General features: G+C 36.5%; 1 protein-coding gene across 29 annotated transcripts in view; it reads right to left on the reverse strand.

Annotated features, from left to right (window-relative positions):
* Mgat2 (alpha-1,6-mannosyl-glycoprotein 2-beta-N-acetylglucosaminyltransferase) overlaps window positions 1-21,184 on the reverse strand; it is a 138,022-nt gene extending 116,838 nt beyond the window's left edge. For 2 of the 29 annotated variants that reach the window (XM_073961821.1, XM_073961800.1), the window contains exons 1-3: window positions 20,466-21,164; window positions 5,017-5,159; window positions 3,104-3,245 (exon numbers count right to left, since the gene is read on the reverse strand). The gene's annotated coding sequence lies outside the window, so the exon portion shown is untranslated. Of the gene's footprint in view, window positions 1-3,103; window positions 3,438-3,667; window positions 3,760-4,797; window positions 5,353-20,465 lie in introns of those variants that run through there. The other 27 variants (XM_073961817.1, XM_073961799.1, XM_073961825.1 and 24 more) reach the window with 25 other exon arrangements.
* Between the last annotated feature and the right edge of the window lie 780 nt (window positions 21,185-21,964).

Raw genomic sequence — 21,964 nt, forward strand, 5'->3', positions numbered from 1 at the left:
TCTTCTATTCTACAGAAGCCTCCTACTGAGGTCATCTATTCTATAGAAGCCTCCTACGGAGGTCTTCTATTCTATAGAGGCCTTCTACGGAGATATTCTATTCTATAGAAGCCTCCTACGGAGGTCTTCTATTCTATAGAAGCCTCCTACGGGGATCTTCTATTCTACAGAAGCCTCCTACTGAGGTCATCTATTCTATAGAAGCCTCCTACGGAGGTCATCTATTCTATAGAAGACTCCTACGGAGGTCATCTATTCTATAGAAGCCTCCTACGGAGGTCATCTATTCTATAGAAGCCTCCTACGGAGGTCTTCTATTTTATAGAAGCCTCCTACGGAGGTCTGCTATTTTATAGAAGCCTGCTACAGAGGTCTTCTATTCTATAGAAGCCTCCTATGGAGGTCTTCTATTCTATAGAAGCCTCCTACGGAGATCTTCTATTCTATAGAAGCCTCTTTCTATTCTATAGACGCCTCCTACGGAGGTCTTCTATTCTATAGACGCCTCCTACGGAGGTCTTCTATTCTATAGACGCCTCCTACGGAGGTCTTCTATTCTATAGAAGCCTCCTACTGAGGTCATCTATTCTATAGAAGCCTCCTATGGAGGTCTTCTATTCTATAGAAGACTCCTACGGAGGTCATCTATTCTATAGAAGCCTCCTACGGAGGTCATCTATTCTATAGAAGCCTCCTACGGAGGTCTTCTATTTTATAGAAGCCTCCTACGGAGGTCTGCTATTTTATAGAAGCCTGCTACAGAGGTCTTCTATTCTATAGAAGCCTCCTATGGAGGTCTTCTATTCTATAGAAGCCTCATATGGAGGTCTTCTATTCTATAGAAGCCTCCTATGGAGGTCTTCTATTCTATAGAAGCCTCCTATGGAGGTCTTCTATTCTATAGAAGCCTCCTATGGAGGTCTTCTATTCTATAGAAGCCTCCTATGGAGGTCTTCTATTCTATAGAAGCCTCCTATGGAGGTCTTCTATTCTATAGAAGCCTCCTATGGAGGTCTTCTATTCTATAGAAGCCTCCTATGGAGGTCTTCTATTCTATAGAAGCCTCCTATGGAGGTCTTCTATTCTATAGAAGCCTCCTATGGAGGTCTTCTATTCTATAGAAGCCTCCTATGGAGGTCTTCTATTCTATAGAAGACTCCTACGGAGGTCATCTATTCTATAGAAGCCTCCTACGGAGGTCTTCTATTTTATAGAAGCCTCCTACGGAGGTCTGCTATTTTATAGAAGCCTGCTACAGAGGTCTTCTATTCTATAGAAGCCTCCTATGGAGGTCTTCTATTCTATAGAAGCCTCATATGGAGGTCTTCTATTCTATAGAAGCCTCCTATGGAGGTCTTCTATTCTATAGAAGCCTCCTATGGAGGTCTTCTATTCTATAGAAGCCTCCTATGGAGGTCTTCTATTCTATAGAAGCCTCCTATGGAGGTCTTCTATTCTATAGAAGCCTCCTATGGAGGTCTTCTATTCTATAGAAGCCTCCTATGGAGGTCTTCTATTCTATAGAAGCCTCCTACGGAGGTCTTCTATTCTATAGAAGCCTCCTACGGAGGTCTTCTATTCTATAGAAGCCTCCTACGGAGATCTTCTATTCTATAGAAGCCTCTTTCTATTCTATAGACGCCTCCTACGGAGGTCATCTATTCTATAGAAGCCTCCTACGGAGGTCTTCTATTTTATAGAAGCCTCCTACGGAGATCTTCTATTCTATAGAAGCCTCCTACTGAGGTCATCTATTCTATAGAAGCCTCCTAAGGAGGTCTTCTATTCTATAGAAGCCTCCTACGGAGGTCTTCTATTCTATAAAAGCCTCCTACGGAGGTCTTCTATTCTATAAAAGCCTCCTACGGAGGTCTTCTATTCTATAAAAGCCTCCTACGGAGGTCTTCTATTCTATAAAAGCCTCCTACGGAGGTCTTCTATTCTATTTAAACCTTTTACGGAGGTATTCTATTCTACGTAGGTCTTCCATTCGTAGGAGGCTTCTATAGAATAGAAGACCTCCGTAGGAGGCTTCTATAGAATAGAAGACCTCCGTAGGAGGCTTCTATAGAATAGAAGACCTCCGTAGGAGGCTTCTATAGAATAGAAGACCTCCGTAGGAGGCTTCTATAGAATAGAAGACCTCCGTAGGAGGCTTCTATAGAATAGAAGACCTCCGTAGGAGGCTTCTATAGAATAGAAGACCTCCGTAGGAGGCTTCTATAGAATAGAAGACCTCCGTAGGAGGCTTCTATAGAATAGAAGACCTCCGTAGGAGGCTTCTATAGAATAGAAGACCTCCGTAGGAGGCTTCTATAGAATAGAAGACCTCCGTAGGAGGCTTCTATAGAATAGAAGACCTCCGTAGGAGGCTTCTATAGAATAGAAGACCTCCGTAGGAGGCTTCTATAGAATAGAAGACCTCCGTAGAAGGCTTCTATAATATAGTAACCTCCTTTATGTTACGGTCGGAGGTTATATCTCTGTCGGCACAGCCAACTGACACCCCTGTACTTGTATTAATTAAAAAAAACTGTTGACTTTTGAATGTTTCTCAAGATACAAATCAATCCGAAATAACTTTGGGGCACTAATTGCAATTTGATTTTGCAAACGTCACTTGGTGTTGTTGTTGTCAAACACTTGTGAACGGGGTCAATAACTATTAGTTATGCTCCGAATATTGTGATAATTCATATCATTGCAGTATCTGTAGGTTGGTTGGTTGCTTGATAGGCAGGTGATATTGCAGCAGCAGCCGCAGCCGCAGCATTTGCGTTTTATGTTTGCTTTTAATTTTGAGCAAACATTGATAAAAACAGACCATTAACGTCACCCAGCCACAACCTACCTAGCCATGTCAGGCTAGCAAAGCTTTAAAACTAAGCCAAAACGCCACCCAAGCACCTTTAGTTTAATGAATACAAATGGGCTGGCTGGTAGGTTGGTAGACAGTCGAACACCTAACCAAACATCCAACTACATACATATACCAGCTAGCAACCATCTAACCTATTAATGTATCCAACCAACTGCCTACCAGCCTCCATGGCTAGGTAGGAAGTTGAAACTCTGATTTACTTAAGCGAAAGAAAATAATTACCTGGATATTGCTGTGGCTTTGACGTGGTGGTTGATGGTGGCAGCAAATGTAGTGCGTGGCGTCTTTGGCTTGAAATATCTTTGCAGGAGGAATTGTAGCTTTTGGAAAACTCGTAATCTTCGTTGTTGTTGATGTCTCCGGCCTGTATATATCCTCTGGTGATGTTGATGTTGTTGTTGATGATAATGACGGTGATGAGTTACTTATGAATGTTTTTCACTTGACGACGCACATAGGAGTAATGTATGTTAAAAGTTGATTAAAACTCCTACAAACCTCATTTATAATCCGATTGATATAATATTTTGCACAAATCATATCTTTGGTCCAAGGACTATTTTTGTAGAAAATAATGAAAATCGGTCCAGATTTGTATATAGCTCCCATATATATTAGCATCGGATATGAGGTAAATAATGCACTAAAAGCGTAGTATAGGTCCGATCAAGCTGAAAATTGGTACAAACCTACCTACCTTATTTCTACACGGCTATGTGGTGGTATTTTTGAAATTTGCAAAAAAGTGCAAAAAGTTATAACCCTAGTGCGCACTTGTTGTCTTACCTATATTTTACTTCAGAAAAACCCGTGATTTTTCCAAATTTCGCAAACATTTATCAAAAGTTTTGATTTAGTCTGATAAATAAGAGCCCCGTCTATAAGATAGATCAAAAATTAGTGTTGGCAAACGTTGCCAAAATATTTTTGTAATTTTTTTAAAATTGTTTTACATAAATTATTTAAATTTTACTTCAGAAAAAACCAGTGATTTTTCCGAATGGCGCAAACATTTATCAAAAGTTTTGATTTAGTCTGATAAATAAGAGCCCCGGCTATAAGACAGATCAAAAATTAGTGTTGGCAAACGTTCCCAAAATATTTTTGTATTTTTTTTTTTTTAAATTGTTTTACATACATTTTTGCAATTTAACTGCAGAAACAAATTTAAAGGTTTTCATGATTGCAGTGGGGAAAAATATGATTATTTCAGATTGGCACAACTATGCGTAACGTATTATCTTTGAACCAGCATAATCTGCAGAATCTTGCACAAAACATCAAAAGTAACTATGGTCCGCAAACGTTCGCATCATGTAGTATTTCACCATTGAAATTTGAGTTATCATAAAAGATATCTATGAATGACGGGATGTATCACAATAAACTAATAGTGAAGATGCAAAAACAATTATCTTTGGCGATTTTTATGAGCTCTAATACACATGAGTACAAATAAAATAAGTAGATTTGGCGAACGCTGGAACCAAAACATATTTCTATTTTGTAAATGTTTTTCTTAAATACTTCCATATTTAAATATTTCAATGGTTTTAGTTGATAAAATGAGATTTTTTCAGAATGGCGCAAATATGCGCAATATATTATGATTGGATCTAATGTTGGAGATTTCAGTGCATAAATCACCAAAACTAATTATGGTCCGCAAACGTTCGCATCATGCACTTCTTCACTTTTAAATTTGAGGTATCTTAAAAATTTTCATAAAAAATATGCATGAAGGAAGAGACGCACCACCATTATTAAAGAGTGAAGCTGCAAAAACAAATTGGAACTTTTATAAGCTTATCTTGTACGGAGAATGTACAAAAATAAAAAACCTTGTAAATTATAAATTTTCGTGAAAATATTTCTATTTCAATGTTCACTTCATTTTATAATATTTGAGAATGTACTTTTTGCTTTCATTATAGCTGAGTTCAATCGGCTGCTGCTTTGGATTGGTTAACCGCAGATAGTTGCGGATTGTCATAGCGAATGGGGAAAAGGGTCAGGTGAATGTTTACCAATAGTTTGTTTTTAAAAACGCGATTTTTATATGTTGAGTTTTGATCAACTTTTGGCCTATATTACTCGTATGTGCGACGACTGGCAACAGCAACAAAACCAACAACATTGAACAACATTTCCATTTTATTATGAACGGCAACGTTGCAGTGCAGGCTTCTGTCAAAATGTTTGAACTTTCTACTTCTTGTTTGGTGTGTTCGTCCTTATGGCGTGGCGTTAAGGGAGTTATTATTATCCTGAGCTCCTCCTGAATTGGTTGGGGTTGAAATGTTAAAAAACACAGGAAGGAAGGAAGAGAACAAAATATGCGTGAGCGTTTGGTGTTAATATTTATTTCTGTTGTTATTTTCTATTTTGTTGCTTTTGTTTTTCTTCTTTAAGGTTTTAGACGTCAATGGCAAATAAGCGGCAGTGCACACCACACTCTTGTTGGCTCTGCTCTACCATCAACCGAAAATAGTAAAGGACACCATATACAAAAATCGATTTTTCACATTTGATATTTTTCACCATTCCGCTGAGAACGTGTGTGTGAGTGTGACTGTGTTTATGTGCCGCAACCAAGCGTTGTAGTCCTGTTTCGTTGGCTTTTTGTTCCGTGTTGTTTAGTTTTTTTGTTTATTGTTTGACATTTGTTATTTTTAGAAATTTGTTAAACGTTGTTTTTCTTTTTTTCTTCTTCTTTATTGACGTTAACAATTTCCAGCAATTGCCCGTTTATTTTTGTATTTTCTTCATTTCTTCTTGTCACCGTTAAGTAAAATCTGAACTACAAAGTGTTTCTATTTTTTTTCTTTATTTAATTGAATTTAATTAAATTTGATTAGAAAGAAAACTGCCTGCCTAGTTGTCTGTCGGAAACTTGGAATTGTTACTTTACGGTAGCTTACTGTGTTTTTACAGTGGCGATAAGAAGTTTACATTAATATGCAAAAGCAGCTGTGTGACTGGCGAAACTTATATAGTCTCCCCTTGTTTAAAGACGAACCAAGACGTTTCCTTAAACAAACTTTGTGTGGGAATTATTATATAAGTCTACAGAAGCCTACTACGGAGGTCTTCTATTCTATAGAAGCCTCCTACGGAGGTCTTCTATTCTATAGAAGCCTCCAACGTAGGTCTTCTATTCTATAGAAGCCTCCTACGGAGGTCTTCTATTCTATAGAAGCCTCCTACGGAGGTCTTCTATTCTATAGAAGCCTCCTACGGAGGTCTTCTATTCTATAGAAGCCTCCTACGGAGGTCTTCTATTCTATAGAAGCCTCCTACGGAGGTCTTTTATTCTATAGAAGCCTCCTACGGAGGTCTTCTATTCTATAGAAGCCTCCTATGGAGGTCTTCTATTCTATAGAAGCCCCCTTTGGCGGTCTTCTATTCTATAGAAGTCTCCTATGGAGGTCTTCTATTCTGTAGAAGCCTCCTACGGAGGTCTTCTATTCTATAAAAGCCTCCTACGGAGATCTTCTATTCTATAGAAGCCGCCTACGGAGGTCTTCTATTCTATGGAAGCCGCCTACGGAGGTCTTCTATTCTATAGAAGCCGCCTACGGAGGTCTTCTATTCTATAGAAGCCGCCTACGGAGGCCTTCTATTCTACAGAAGCCTCCTACGGAGGTCTTCTATTCTATAGAAGCCTCTTACGGAGGTCTTCTATTCTATAGAGGAGGTCTTGTATTCTATAGAATCCTCCCACGGAGGTCTTCTATTCTACAGAAGCCTCCCACGGAAATCTTCTATTGTATAGAAGCCTCCTACGGAGGCCTTCTATTCTATAGAAGCCTCCTATTCTATAGAAGCCTTCTATTCTATAGAAGCCTCCATCAGATAGTAAAAGAACACATGTAATAATGGCCCTAAGAGTATAAACAATAACAAGAGTGGTATAGTACGTTTATATATAACCGGATTTAACAAACCCACTGGGTTTCAAATGCCAATTCTTTTGCTTATACGTCAAATAAATCCTCATTAAGAAGGTTAACCCTGGAAAAGGCTATAATATAAACATGGTCTTAGACCTAAATGTAGTTGAACAAATCCCTAATTTTTAAAAAAAAAAAATAAAAATAAATGTGACAAAAGTAGTTTCGGGAGTTTCCACACATTTGGGCGTTTGTGGGGTAGATATCACACACAGTGGGCCGAATTATTCCACTGGAAGAGCCATTTAACACAGTAAGAAGAATGAATGAAGGAGGGGCACATGATTCCATTAACTACCGGCTATTGATTGAGGAGCAAAGTACGAACTTTTGTGGACGAACAAATTTCCTTTATCGACAGTTCGATTTTTTTTTAAATCGTTAGTTTCTTTTAATAGCCGGACTTCGGCCGGGATTTTAAGACTTTCTCCTATGGACATGTGCAAATCTCGGGAACGGGAACACAATTTTCTTTTAATTTATAATTTTTCTGTAAGTAAGTAAGGGAGTAAGGGAATTTTCGGAAATTCTGGGGCTCATGTCTCGGGAAGTATAAATTTCCCCAGAAAGTGTTATACGTCGTTGTAATCAGGACGTACTATCTGTGGTAAATTTTTCATAATTTTCTGCATACTGTCGGAAAAGGAAAGATATGCCCAAAATAGTCCATCTTTGACCAACATCGTCTATCAGGAAGCATGCCTCATCGAAATAAAGGTTTAAGACCCCAAGTATATTTCGACGAAATTCGTTTCAGACAATTTGGAGTCGATTCAGCAATGTCCGTCCGTCTGTTTGTCTGTCTGTCTCTCGACAGGATTAACTGATTTGTTCCAAAATTTGGCTTTCGTAATATTTTGTCCAAACTTAGTTTAAGCTCGAAGATGGGCCATATCGGCACCCTTCCTCGGTTACCTCCCCCACAATAGTCCAAATTCTCGAAGTGACTAACCGATTTGGTCCATTCTTTGCACATCGCAATATTTCTACCAGGCATAGATAAAGTTCGAACATGAACTATGTCGTTTCACTCCTTCGGGTACCTCCCACACAAAAGCTCTGTTCCGGAAAAAGTGCAGTTTAAGACCTCCTCTCGTATCCTTATGATTTTTGTTGTGACAACCTGTATTCGCCGGCCCCATTACGGCGATGCAAGTTTTTTCAGGGGCAAGTCCATACTTCCTGAGAAAATGGCCTGAAAGCTATGAGAACCCGCTTTGGCACCATGTGTTATGGAGCGGTAACTCTCGAACGGATAAACCGATTCAATCCAAAATTTTGCAATTGTAATATTTTGCACAAAGTTAAATTAACTTCTAAAATGGGACTTATCGGTCCATTCCTTTGGGTACCTACCTCCCCCACAAAAGTTCAAAACTTTTCTCTAAAATGATGCGTATGATATCTCTCGAAGGCAGTAACCGATTTGGTCCATACTTTGGACATCGTAATATTTCTACGAGACATACATCAGGTTAGAACATGTACTGTATACATATGTATGTCAACTCCTTCGGATAACTCCCACAGCAAATATTGGAAAAGTGCAAGTTAGGGCCACCTCTAGAATCGTTTTGATTTTTCTTTCAACAGGTTGCACCTAAGGCCCCTATTACGATGGTACAAGTTTTTTTTTTTCAATATATACATCTTGAGAAAATGAAAAAAATGAGAAAAACCCTCTAAGGTGAACATGTGTAGTGGCTAGTGCGCACGATAAACCCTGAACCGTATACTGCGTTGGTATACACTTTGCATATCTTAATATTTCTTCAAGTATTATCTGATATTCGAAGATTGTGCTTATAGGTCCACTCCATCCGGTCTATCTCGCACAAAAGTTCGATATTATTCGCTAAAATGGTAAGCGCAATATCTCAATAACCGATTTTGTCCAAACTTTGGATCTCGAAATATTTGGTCCAAACTTGGTTTATGCTCATAAGTGGACCATATCGGTCCTTTCCTTTGGGTACCACCCACACAAATGAACAACATTTTTGTTTAAGTGCCGTTAAGGGTCTGTGCGAGAATACTATGGAAATTTTTACCGAAGGTTCTCCTAGTAGCCCTGTTTACAGCAAAATCATGTTTTTCGTGGGTAAGTCCATGTTTCCTGATATAATGGTCCTATCGAGAGAAATGACTCCCATAATAAGACACACTTCAAAAATGGTCTATGTCGCTCCATTCCTTTAGATACTTCCCCACACCTTAAATACGTAGGTTTTTTTTGGGAAAAAGGTGTTTCAATTCACACAGGCTGAGGGTATACCTCTGGTCGGCAAAGTCGACTGATACCTTTTTACATGTTCAGGGGGAAGTTCATACTTCCTGAGAAAAGTTTCAGGACAAAAACTGTAAAAAACCCCACGAGGCTACGCTCACGGGAATTTTCGAACAGAATACTGCATTGGCCAAAACTTTGCATGTCGTAATATTTCTGCGAATCTTAGAGAAAGTTCAAAGATGGTGTTATCTTTCCATTCCTTCCGGCACTTCCCCCACAAATTTTCAAAAATATTCGGTAAAATGGTACGCCTGTAGTGCGATTCTCTAACTCATTTTTCGAGTTACCGACAAATATCGGTAAAATTAAAATGCTTATAATTTCGGTAATTAACGAAATTTTTCGGTAAGTTAACAACCAAAATAAAGCTGTTGCTAAATTCTACCGATAGCAACAGTGCAGTCAACTTTCATTGATACTTTTCATTTATAATTTTGCGTTTTAATGTTACCGATTTTTGTCGGTAACTCAAAAATGAGTTACAGAATTCCACTACTGATATCTTTTGAACGGACCAACCGATTTGGTTCACACGTTGCCTCGTAATATTTTATCCAAACCAAGGCACATTTATATAAGGTATATGCAAGGCAAATTTATATAAGGTATGTGTATGAATAACAACAACTAACAAATTTACAAAAACAACATTGTTGTTATTGAAAATTAATTGTCAAAGAAAATGTTGAATAATAGAGTAGTTCCAAAAATTTTTTCAGGGAAACATATACATTTTGAAAATCCTCTAAAATAGAACAAATTTGAACCAAAATGTAACTATAACGCATTCAGAACTCTCGTAGGTGATTTTTATTACACGTTTAGGATGAAAAGCAGTATTTTATGGTAACAAATTTTGAAGTTTTAAATTTCATGAGTAGACCCTATTACATTTTGAAAACCACATTTACAAAGAAAAAGTAAAAATACAGCTGATTGTCACTTCTACCTTATATAAATATGCCTTGATCCAAACCATGGCACAATTACCCAGGTAGTGGCATCGTAAAATTTTGAATATGTTATGTCAAAACTTTCTTTATGTTGTTGGGGAAATTACAACAAAAATATTTTTTTTATAAAGGGATTTGACTTTTCATATTCGATCAGCTGGTGTGATACCACTACCTGGTAGTTCTGCCATGACCCAAACTTAGTTCATGGTGTAATAATATAAGGTATAAGTGACAATCATACGGTTTGAACTTTTTTATAAACTGAATTGTCTGAATATATTAGGACCTACCCGAATATTCCAGAATTTAATAAATAGATTTCCAATCTGTTCTATTCAGTGCCGCATAATAAATATATGAAGTGTAGAATGTATCACATTATGTATAGAGTAATTTCGATGCCAATTAAAATTAAATTTTAAATCTTTTCATTTATATCCTGTAATTTTTTCTGAACTATTTTGGAAAGACCCTAGTATTCAAATGTTGCCATTGACATTTAATTCCCATAAAACCATGTTGTTATTGTAAAATTGTTAGTTGTTGTAATTCATTCAAAGACCTTACTACTTACACCATGACTTAGTTTAAATTCGAAAATAAGCCATATCGGTCGACTCTTTAGGGTGCCTGCGTCAAAAAAAAGTTCAATATGTCTGTTTAATTGCAGTTTAAGGTCTGTTCGAAGATCCTTTGGACATTTTTATCAAATGTACTCCTTGTGGTCCTGTTTTCAGCGATATAATGTTTTGGGTGGGCAAGTCCATGTTTCCTGGCCCAAAAGCTCTAAATTATGCGGTGACCAACTAAAATGGCTAGGGGGAGCGTTATCTATCCGCACGACCCTCAGCGTGCAAGGCAGGTGTGCATCATGGTGGCACCCATTCGGTAAGTTAGCGACCAAAAAAGGTGGTCGTAAAGTTCTACCGATAGCAAGAGTGCTGTCAACATTTATTTGAACATATTATTAATAATTTTGCGTTTTGTCGGTAACACAAAAAATGAGTTTGAGAATCGAACTACGGAGCGGTACAAAAAGTTAAAAATAATCGATTTTTTTGTAAATTACAGCTTAGAGAATCAATCATTCCTAGAAGTTAATATTTTTGTGTTTTAACTTTTGGATTTTTTTAATATTTTGTATTATTAATTTTGGAACCGGAGTGCGTATGATTTTTATTAATTAGAAAGATTAGGATAACAATTATACGCCAAGGGTTCCAATGTGTAAAAATACAAACATATCACAAAAAAAAAAACAATAATTTAATTGTCGGTTCCAGAACCTGCAAGAAGCTACTATTTTTTACTACAACAACATTTTTTCCTGTATGTTATCGAAAAATAATAGTAAAAATTAGTAGATTCGTGCAGTACTGGAACAAACCATATTTATTACTGCTATACATAACTAATATTAATAATTGCTCTGTTCCAGAACCTGCTAGAAGCTACTACTTTTTACCACGATAACATTTTTTCCTTTATGTTATCGAAAAAATAGTAAAAATTAGTAGATTTTTGCAGTACTGGAACATACCAAATATTTAATATTTCACCTTCCTATCACAACAACTCTCTCTGAGCGTCCGTATTACCCAAATACGTTATGACCGAATTCCCGTTTAAAAGACAAAACCGCGATTAAAACATAAAAAAGCTTTTTTATTCGTAGAAACAAATAATTTCCTTTACAATATACAGTGTCCCACAAATGTCTTCGTACCCCTATAACATTTTCCTTAATTGATGTAAAAACACGATGATCAAAGAAAGATGTAAATTGTAATATTGTGGGATATTCGTTCCTTGATGTTGTTGCAGTGAGATTTCTAGAGGTCATTCCTTATATTCGACACAAAAATAAACAGATCTTCAGAGGCCGTATGCAGGATATGATCACATCTTTAATTACTTAAAGACATAGTACATACAATGTTGGCCTTCTTTTATATGCAGCTTTACTTTTTGAAAGCGGCAAATCAGGGATTTAATAGAATAGTTTTCTTTGAGATTAGCAGAATTAACTCAGTGAGAGGAATGTTTAACCTAGAAGATTAACTTGAGCTTTTAAGTACGACAAACATGTTCCATGCGTTTTTAACATTATTCCACAAATCTTATGACAGATTTCGCGCAACAGACCAGAATTGTATCCGAACATCTCCATCTTATTGTATTTTAACAAAAACCGTTGAAAATAATCTTTAATATCCGGAAATTCATATAGAAGCAAACCAATTCTGAAAAGTACGAAGACTTTTGTGGGATCAATAAGGGCCAAATTTTTACGTATTTTCTGAATAACTCTTGAACTAGTTAGCAAAATTCGCCAGTTCTTTTTGGTAATATAAAAGAAATGTTCAAGAAGGACAAATACAGTTGATTATTTTGTAAAACTATTTCGCAAACTACTGATTATCACTAATAAATATTTTATTAACAGGAGTACGAAGACATTTGTGGGACACTGTACATATTAATTTTCATTTGTTTTGTTTGGCATTTGTTTTGAAAATACAAAAAACCAACACGTACATATTTAGCTCGACGATTTCGGTGCTATTCATAAGAATGTATGTGTTGCACTTTTTTCATCACAAACGTTTTGGGTATACGGACGTATTTAGCCATGCCCCCTAAATGATTTCATTGTTTTCGAAAGCCTACTTAATTAATAAGTAATAATAAGCACTTAAATTAGTGAAAGACGAGATCGTAAAGCACGCTATTCCAAATTGGAGAAATAACTATGTAAGTTAGTAAATTGTTTGGTATCTTCTAAGTAGCTTAGAGCCCGAAAAATATATATTTTTTGTTTTTAATTCACTTTAGCCCCTATAACTTAACTATTTGTTAACCGATATACACGAATTATAATATTCGACTCTTCTTAAAAAATAATGGTCTGTTCCAGAACTGCAAGAATCTACTAATTTTTACTATTTTTTTCGATAACATAAAGGAAAATATGTTATCGTGGTAAAAAATAGTAGCTTCTTGCAGGTTCTGGAACAGAGCATAAAAAAATATGATAGAAATCCGTCGTGTACAAATAAGTTATGTCCGTTGAAAATCTAAGAAGCCCCGCTTTTTTCTACATTTACTGCCATAAAACCGCTTTTTGAAGTGTGCTGGAAAACAAATGTATTTTCGTCTTCCATGGACAAAACCGAATTGGTATGTACATTAAAACCCCTGAATAATTTTGGTGTAGCACAGCGACGATTTCGACCTTGAAGGTGAAGTTTGATGGATTTTATGTATTTACAATTTTTGCTCTCTAATACATGAGTTAAAACTTTACCTCTGAGAGTAAATCAAAATTCTTAGAGGTTTAAAAATATAAGGTTGACAAAATTATTGCCTTTCTTGTCGCACAGTGTAATTCTTCACTTGGACGTCTTTAGAACTTTCGGGCGTCTTTAGCAATTTCGAGAAGTATTTCCTTAGCGGACATAGCTTTTCAGGTATTTTGAAGTTTTTATCGACGTTTTCAGCCCAATTTGGATTTAATTTTGAATTTATAGTTCTCAGTGGTCAAGAAATTTTCACACCAAAAATAATGATCATTGCCCAGCAAACAAATTTTTACTAAATAATGAGTTTTAATAGTACTTTTTGGTAGTCGTACCTACTTACAAAACCACGTACTAATCCATTATTTTAACAAGGGCATATTGCACTGAATTGTTTATTTATGTATTCTTGGTAATTTCAAGTCCGAAGACCACATATAAGAAATTACAATCTATTTTAACATAAAACATAACATATAATTTTTTAAATTACTAGTTATTCTATGACCATAACTAGTTATTCTGTGACCACTTAAAGATGAAAAATACGCTAAAATTCTATTTTTTAATAGCTGAGGTGGAATTTGTTTTCAATTTCAACATACTTCATATTTTTATTTTATTTTATTTTATTTTATTTCGCTCTATGCTGGATTTGATCATGCGAACTTCTGATTTGTAGCTAAACACACTACACACTCAGCAGCGTGTACGGACATTGAGGGTTGTTTAAACGCTGACACGTGCACCACCATCTGTTCTTTATTTTGTTAACAAAAAGCTCGCGTGCGACGGTGAGCGTTGATTTGTAGTCGGACACACACGCTCTGTGCCACCGTACTCATAACTTAGTAAGGAGTTAAATAAGTAGTTATATTTGTTTACATTGGGGGCCACCGTGGTGCAATGGTTAGCACGTCCGCCTTGCACTCAGAAGGTCTGCGGTTCGAATCCCAGGCCAAGCAACATCAAATTTTCAACGGTGGCAAAATTCCCCCTCAGTAATGCTTGGCGACATTTCCTGAGTATTTAAGCCATGAAAAACTTCTCTACAAGTGGTGTCGTAAGACACGCCGTTCGGACTCGGCAATAAAAAGTAGGTCCCATATCATTGAGCCAATATGAATCGGCGTGCACTCATTGATATGAGAGAAGTCTCCCTTGTCCCATCTGGGATGTTTGTGGAACAATTATTATTATATTTGTTTACATTACTTTGTAATGGGTTGCATAATGACTAACGGGTCCGAATTTTTGTTGGGAGATTAACGTTTTGAAATAGTCCCCATATAACGGCACCGCACGATTTTAGGTATTTTGAAGTTTTTATCCACGTTTTCGCCTCAATTTGCAAATAATTTGGCATTTACGGTTCTCAGTGGTTAAAAACATCTTCACCAAATTGACATAGGCCCACGATTGGGTATAGGCCCATGCAACGATTCCGCCCGATTTCAAGTATTTTAAAGTTTTTATGGACGGTATTGGTTAAATTTAGGTGTGGTGTAATTGTAAATTTCTCCTCCGAAAATTGTGGTTATCGGTCCAATTTCTGGAATAGCACCTGTATAACGGTACAGTCCGATTTCAGTTAATTTGAAGGTTTTAACGCCGTTTTTGGCCTAAATACGATGTAATTTGGAATTTATGCTTTGAAGTGGTTAGAAAAATTCTCCACCAAAAGTTGCGGATATAGGTCTACATTTAGTATGGTCCTATGTGACAGTACCAACCGATTTCAGATATTTTGAAGTTCATATCTATCTATGCACATATGTAGGTTCAACGTTTTGGAATAGTCCCTTGTAACGGTACGGCTCGGTTTCAAGTATTTTGAAGTATTTAATGCCATTTTCAGTCCAAATTAAGCGGGTTAGAAACATTTTAACTCAAAGGGAAAAAACGACTTCTGATTTTCTTATGCGGTGCCGGTCAATAATTCACCATTGGCCCCATACAAATTACTAAGGAAACTTTAAGGCCCCCAGTGGCACGTGTTAACATATTCCGATTGTTCGCAAACTTTGGCAATTTTAAAATCTAAGAAAACTAAACAATTTAGGGGGGTTCCGCATAAAAAAATTCGACATAGATTTTTTAAAACCACCCTAATATACATTCATATGTATCTTAGGGTTATGACTTTTTTACAACCTCATATCCATGTATGATATTTTGATGAGTTTTTACCTAAGATTACATAAAATCTTAATTATAAAGTGTTTCCATAAAAAAGTTTCCGCATAAAAAGCTTTTAAAGTTTTTGTTTATCAGAACTTTTAACAATTGTTTGAAGTCACTGTAAGCTGATATTTAACGGAAAACAAGGTATAGGGGCACATGACATAACCAAACTGACGTTTGTTTCTCACTAATTTTATCATCGCATTATTACATTTTATCATTATACCCTCAGCATTTATGCTAACGAGGGTATATACACTTTCATACGGGCAAAATGTGCCTCATCGAAATAATGGTTTTAGACCCCAAGTATGTTTGGACGAAATGTGTGCTCAGACAATTTGGAGTCGATTGAGCAATGTCCGTCCGTCTGTCTGGGTAAACCGATTCGGTTCAAAGTTCGAAAATTGTGCGCATCATGAAATGTGTACCAGACTTCGAAAAGGTTTCAATATGGACTCAATCGGTCCACTCCTCGGATACCTCCCGCACAAAATTTCGCAAAAGTTCAGTTTAGGGCCATCTCTCGAATCGCTTTGATTTTTGTTTTAGCAATTTGTATTCACAACCCTCCATACGACGGTACAAGTTTCATCAGGGGCAAGTCCATACTTCCTGAGAAAATAGCCTGAAAGTTGCAAACAAACCCCTATGACACCGTGTGAGGTGGTTGGAGCGCAAGATAATCCTCGAACGAATCTATCGATTCGGTCCAAAATTTGGCCTTAGTAATATTTTGTCCAAACATAGATTAAGTTTGAACATAATCCATATCGGTTCACTCCTTCAGGTACCTCCCCCACAAAAAGTTCAAAAATGTTCGGTAAATTGTTCGTACGGTAACTCTTGAAGGGAGTGACCGATGTAATCCATACTTTGCACATCCTAATATATCTACCAGATATAGATCATATGGACTATATTTGTCTACTCCTTATGGTACCTCTCACACAAAATTTAATATAAGTTCACTTTAAGACCTGCTCTCGAATCACTTTAATTTTTGTTGAAGCGATTTGCATTCGCTACCTCCATTACGACGGTAAAAGTTTTTTCAGGGGCAAGTCCATATTTCTTGGGAAAACAGCCCGAAAGGTGTAAAAACTTCCTATGTCACCATATGTGGCGGTCGGAGAGCACGATAACTTCCGAACTGTTCAACCGATTTGGTCCAACAAACTTAGTTTCATGGGGCAATACCCGTCCACCACTTCAGGTACTCCTCCACAATATTTAAAAAATTTCACTAAAAAGCTAGGACGATATCTCTTGAATGGTGATATCACTTGAACCAATACATTCGATCTGTCCGTAGGTGAATGTTTTACTTCACAATGGCTGAGGGTATATATCTGTCGGCAAAGCTGACGCTTTTTTACTTGTTTTCATTGTACAAATTGTAGGATTTGGTTTTCTTCAGGATAAAAGTTTAAAAATGATCTACTTAGAATTCTATTAATTATACCCTCGAAGATGGGCTATATCTGTCCACTCCTTCCGGTACCTCCCACACAAATGATCAAAAATGTTCGAAAAACTTGTGCGCACGATAACTCTTGGAGGGAGTAACAGATTTGGTCCATACTTTGCACATCCTGAAATGTGTACCAGACTTCGAAAAGGTTTCAATATGGACTCAATCGGTCCACTCCTTCGGGTACCTCCCACACAAAATTTCGCAAAAGTTCAGTTTAGGGCCATCTCTCGAATCGCTTTGATTTTTGTTTTAGCAACTTGTATTCACAACCCTCCATACGACGGTACAAGTTTCATCAGGGGCAAGTCCATACTTCCTGAGAAAATAGCCTGAAAGTTGCAAACGAACCCCTATGACACCGAGTGAGGTGGTTGGAGCGCATGATAATTCTCGAACGAATCTGTCGATTCGGTCCAAAATTTGGCCTTAGTAATATTTTGTCCAAACATAGTTTAAGTTTGAACATAAGCCATATTGGTTTACTCCTTCAGGTACCTCCCCCACAAAAAGTTCAAAAATGTTAGGAAAAATTGTTCGTACGGTAACTCTTGATGAGAGTGATCGATTTGGTCCATACTTTACACATTCTCATAATATCTACCAGATATAGATCAGGTTCGAATATGGACTATATTTGTTTTGTTCAGTCCTTCATGTACCTCCCACACAAAATGTTGGAAAAATTCACTTTAAGACCTGTTCTCGAATCACTTTGATTTTTGTTGGCGCATCTTGCATTCGCTGCGTCAATTACGACGGTAAAATTTTTTTCAGGGGCAAGTCCATACTTCTTAAGAAAACAGCACGAAAGTTGTAAAAAAACACCTATGGCACCATATGTAGTGGCTGTAGAGCTCGAACCGAATACTGCGTTCGTCCACACTTTGGATATCGTAATATTTCTTCGAATATTAGATAAAATTCGATGGTAGTGCTTATAGGTCCACTGCTTCCGGTACCTCTCTCACAAATGTTTGAAGATATTTGCTAAAATGATAAGCGCAATATCTCACAAACGTAACAACCGATTTGGTCCAAATTTTCGATCTTGAAATTTTATGTCCAAGCTTAGTTTATGTTCCAATTTAGGCCCTATCGGTCCAATACTTGGGGTACCACGCATACAAACGTTCAACACATTTTCGTAGGCTAGTATGGTACAAAAGCCCTATCTATCGATATCCCCCGCAAATTTTTGAGCTTTAAACCAATCAATATTTCTGTCGGTTCATCGGTTCAATCCACACAGGCTGAGGGTATATATCTGTCGGCAAAGCCGACCGATACTTTTTTACTTGTTTTTATTAATTTTGAAAGAAAGAGTACTGAGGGTATCAAGGCATATTTATATAAGGTATATGCATGAATTACCACAACTAACAAATTTATAAAAACAACATTGTTGTCAAGGCACATTTATATAAGGTAGAAGTGACAATCAGCTGTATTTTTACTTTTTTTGTAAATTTGGTTTTCAAAGTGTAATAGGGTCTACTCATGAAATTTAGAACTTCGAAATTTGCTACCATAAAATACGTCTTCTCATCCTAGACGTGCTATAAAAATGACCTACGACAGTTCTGAATGGTGCAAATAGCTGCAAAACTTGCTGATAAATAGGCTATATCAAAATGTAGACCTATGTCCACAATTTTTTGGTGGAGAATGTTTGTATCCGCTGGGAACCCCAAATACCAAATTACACCTAATTTGGCCGGAAAATATAGCTTTAAACCCCCCAAAATACAGAAAATCGGGAGGTACCTTGTGTCCACAATTTTTGGTGGAAAGGTTTAGTGATCACTAGAAACCCTAAGTACTAAATTACAACTAATTTTGAAGTAAAGGGTGGCTTAAATCCTCAAAATAGCGAATATCAGGAGGTACCGTTATATGGGGGCTATACCAAAATATTAGTCAATGTTGTTCTTATTTTGTCCATTATTACCCACGGACACACACTGAGTTTGTGCAAAATTTCAGAAAGATTTCTCAATTGGTTTCCAAGTTATTAATTTCGCGCCGCTAGATCAGTGATTTCACCCACTGTGTAGCTGTTCGAATATGAAGTGTCAAATCCCTTTGTAAAAAAATATTTTTGTTGTAATTTCTCCAACAATATAAGGAAAATTTTGGAATAACATATTACAAATATGTCGATGCCACTACCTGATCGATATGCCTTGGTGGTATCGTAACATTTTGAATACGTTGTGTCAACATTTTCTTTATGTTGTTGGGGAAATTACAACAAAAATTATTTTTTTATAAAGGAGTTTGACACTTCAAATTCGAACAGCTGTCGGCTTAGCCATGTCCGTCCATCCGTCTGTCTGCCTGGTTGGCTTGTGCGCACGATAACTCTTGAACGGATCTGGTCCAAAATTTGGACTTTGTAATATTTTGTCCAAACTTAGTTTAAGTTCGAAGATGGGCCATATCGATCCACTACCTCGGGTACCTCCCACACAAAATTTCGGAAAAGTGCAGTTAAAGGCATCCTCTGAAATCCCTTTGGTTTTTACAGCGATATTATTATTAAAATTCAGAAAACCGTCTAAATACTTAATTTTTAGGGAAAGGTCGCCTTTCTATATGTTCCTAGATGAAAGTTTTAACTCATACAGGCAGAGGTTATATATCTGTTTTAATTAAAAATTGAATGATTTTTCGAAACACTATGCTAAATTAAGGATTGAACATCCTTTCCTCTTAAATTTCTTGAAACAAATTTCCTCGTATGTAGGCTTTTATTGCTTATAGTTTCCTTTATGTATGTACGTACTTAAATACATATATAAATTGTTTTTACATATGTACATACATATATTATTCGTACATATATTTAGGTATTTTGGTACACGTAATATTTGGTTAGTGCAACAAAAGTAGAACATACAAAAAATACACAAACAAAAACAATCGCACACACACACACACACACCTACTTTGCAAACAAACGATTTTTCACAAAGTGGTGTTCTCGCAGGAACCTTTATTTGTAGATTTTCTACTTTAATTTTCTTATATTCAATGCCTTTATGTATGTAACATGATTTTTCGGTAACGGAACTTCCGGGTTATGCTGCTAAGTTTCCGGTGTTGCTAAAAAGGTTCAACACGAAGTAGGAGTATGCGGAGAACGTATGAATGAAGTGATTGCTTTGGGGTCGGTTTTTTTTTTTGCAAAATACAAAAGACACTTTTATTTATATTTCGTTTTGATTATTTTCTTTTATTTTCCTTTATGAGGGAAATTGGTGACCTGCACCAACATGAATCAGAATTCACAAAATTTTTATTTTTATTGGCATTTCTTGGCAAAAATTTCATTAAACACAGAAATACTCATTTTTTCGGGTATCTATAAGATGCTTTTACATATAAACGTTGTATTATATGTTTGCACACACACATTTACATACTTTTTTAATCGAACAAGCCGAGCGACACATGCACAGGGCACCATGTGCAGGAAAATGAGACTTTGTCACACAATTTTATTTAATTTATGTATTTTTCTTTAAGATTTTATTTTTGATTTATTTATTTTTTCACACTTTTTGTGTGGACTTGGTCGGGTGGTTGGTAGGTAGGCTGATTTGCACTATTCCCGAAATTTGTGTGAACAATACGCGAATTTATTTTGGAAACTTCTTGTCAAAGATGTTTTCTTTTCTTTAGTCACGACCACCGTCGTTGCCGCCTCCGCCTCCACCGCGACGCGTTGTAGAAAATGAAAAATTAAAACAAATACCAAAAACAAAACATTTCTTTCACCAACGACGAACGACAACAACAACAAGAAAACAGCAATAAAACGCACAAGAAACCGACCAAGATGTTTTATTTTTGTATACGAAAAAGAAATACTTCGCACGCGTCTAAGTAGCTGCTCCAAACTATGCGGATTACCAGCTAACACGGACACGGCGTTGAGTGCCGTTGTTTATGTCGATGCTGATGATGATTGTCATTCGGTGTGAGTGAGTGGTGTACTTTTGTTATTTCACAAATGTTTGTTTGTTTGTTGGATGGCCGTCCGTCCGACTAAATGTTGTTGTTATTCCGACGCTACCGCCGCACTTTCTTATTGGACTAACAATCGATTCGTTGTGTTTGACTTAACTAAACCGACTGACTCAAAAATGTATCTGGCAGATACTTGTTGTGTCTGTATGTACCTTTCTTTCTTCTTAGTTTAGTTTTCGGCCTCTCTGTGTCGATTTCGTTTCGTTTCACTTTTGTGGGGTTTATGCGAAATTTAAAGCAAAACAAATGGAAGCACTCATACGCCGCCGTCTCTTGCATACAAAATTCTGTGACTCTCACGGAGATATGTAGATGTACGGAAGGGGAGTAACATTACCAAAAACAAAAACACTTCAGAGCATAACTTTTCATATGACAAACATTCTCATTGGAGCAACAACATCACTTGTAAAATGTTGGTGATGGGAAATATTTATAGCAGGGTTGCCATTGTTTTCATTTGATTGGAAATTATCACAGTGCTCATTGAGAAACAAAAGGATACGTCCTTAACATTTTACACTCAATGATATGTGATATCAATCCTATGGACGGAATGTGAAAATGGTACTACATTAAGTCTTGTGCCAGACTATGAAAATTTTCATGAAAATGTTTTATGCTTAAGGGAGCTCCTTCACCTCCGCTCCCCAAAAGTTAAAATATTTTCATGTGTTATTTTCAGTGTCTGGCACTAGAGTAAATGTAGCGAAAAATTTGAAAATATTAGTTTTTAAAAATCCACATTTGGAAAAAATATTTTTTAAAAAATCCACATTTGGACAAAATATTTTTTAAAAAATCCACGTATGGAAAATTTTTTATTTTTTAAATCCACGTTTGGAAAAATATTATTTTAAAAATCCGTGTTTGGAAAAAATCTTTTTCAAAA

The sequence above is a fragment of the Musca autumnalis genome, unplaced genomic scaffold, assembly GCF_047663935.1.
Source record: "Musca autumnalis isolate F117 unplaced genomic scaffold, ASM4766393v1 scaffold_1, whole genome shotgun sequence".
Classification (NCBI taxonomy): Eukaryota; Metazoa; Arthropoda; class Insecta; order Diptera; family Muscidae; genus Musca; species Musca autumnalis.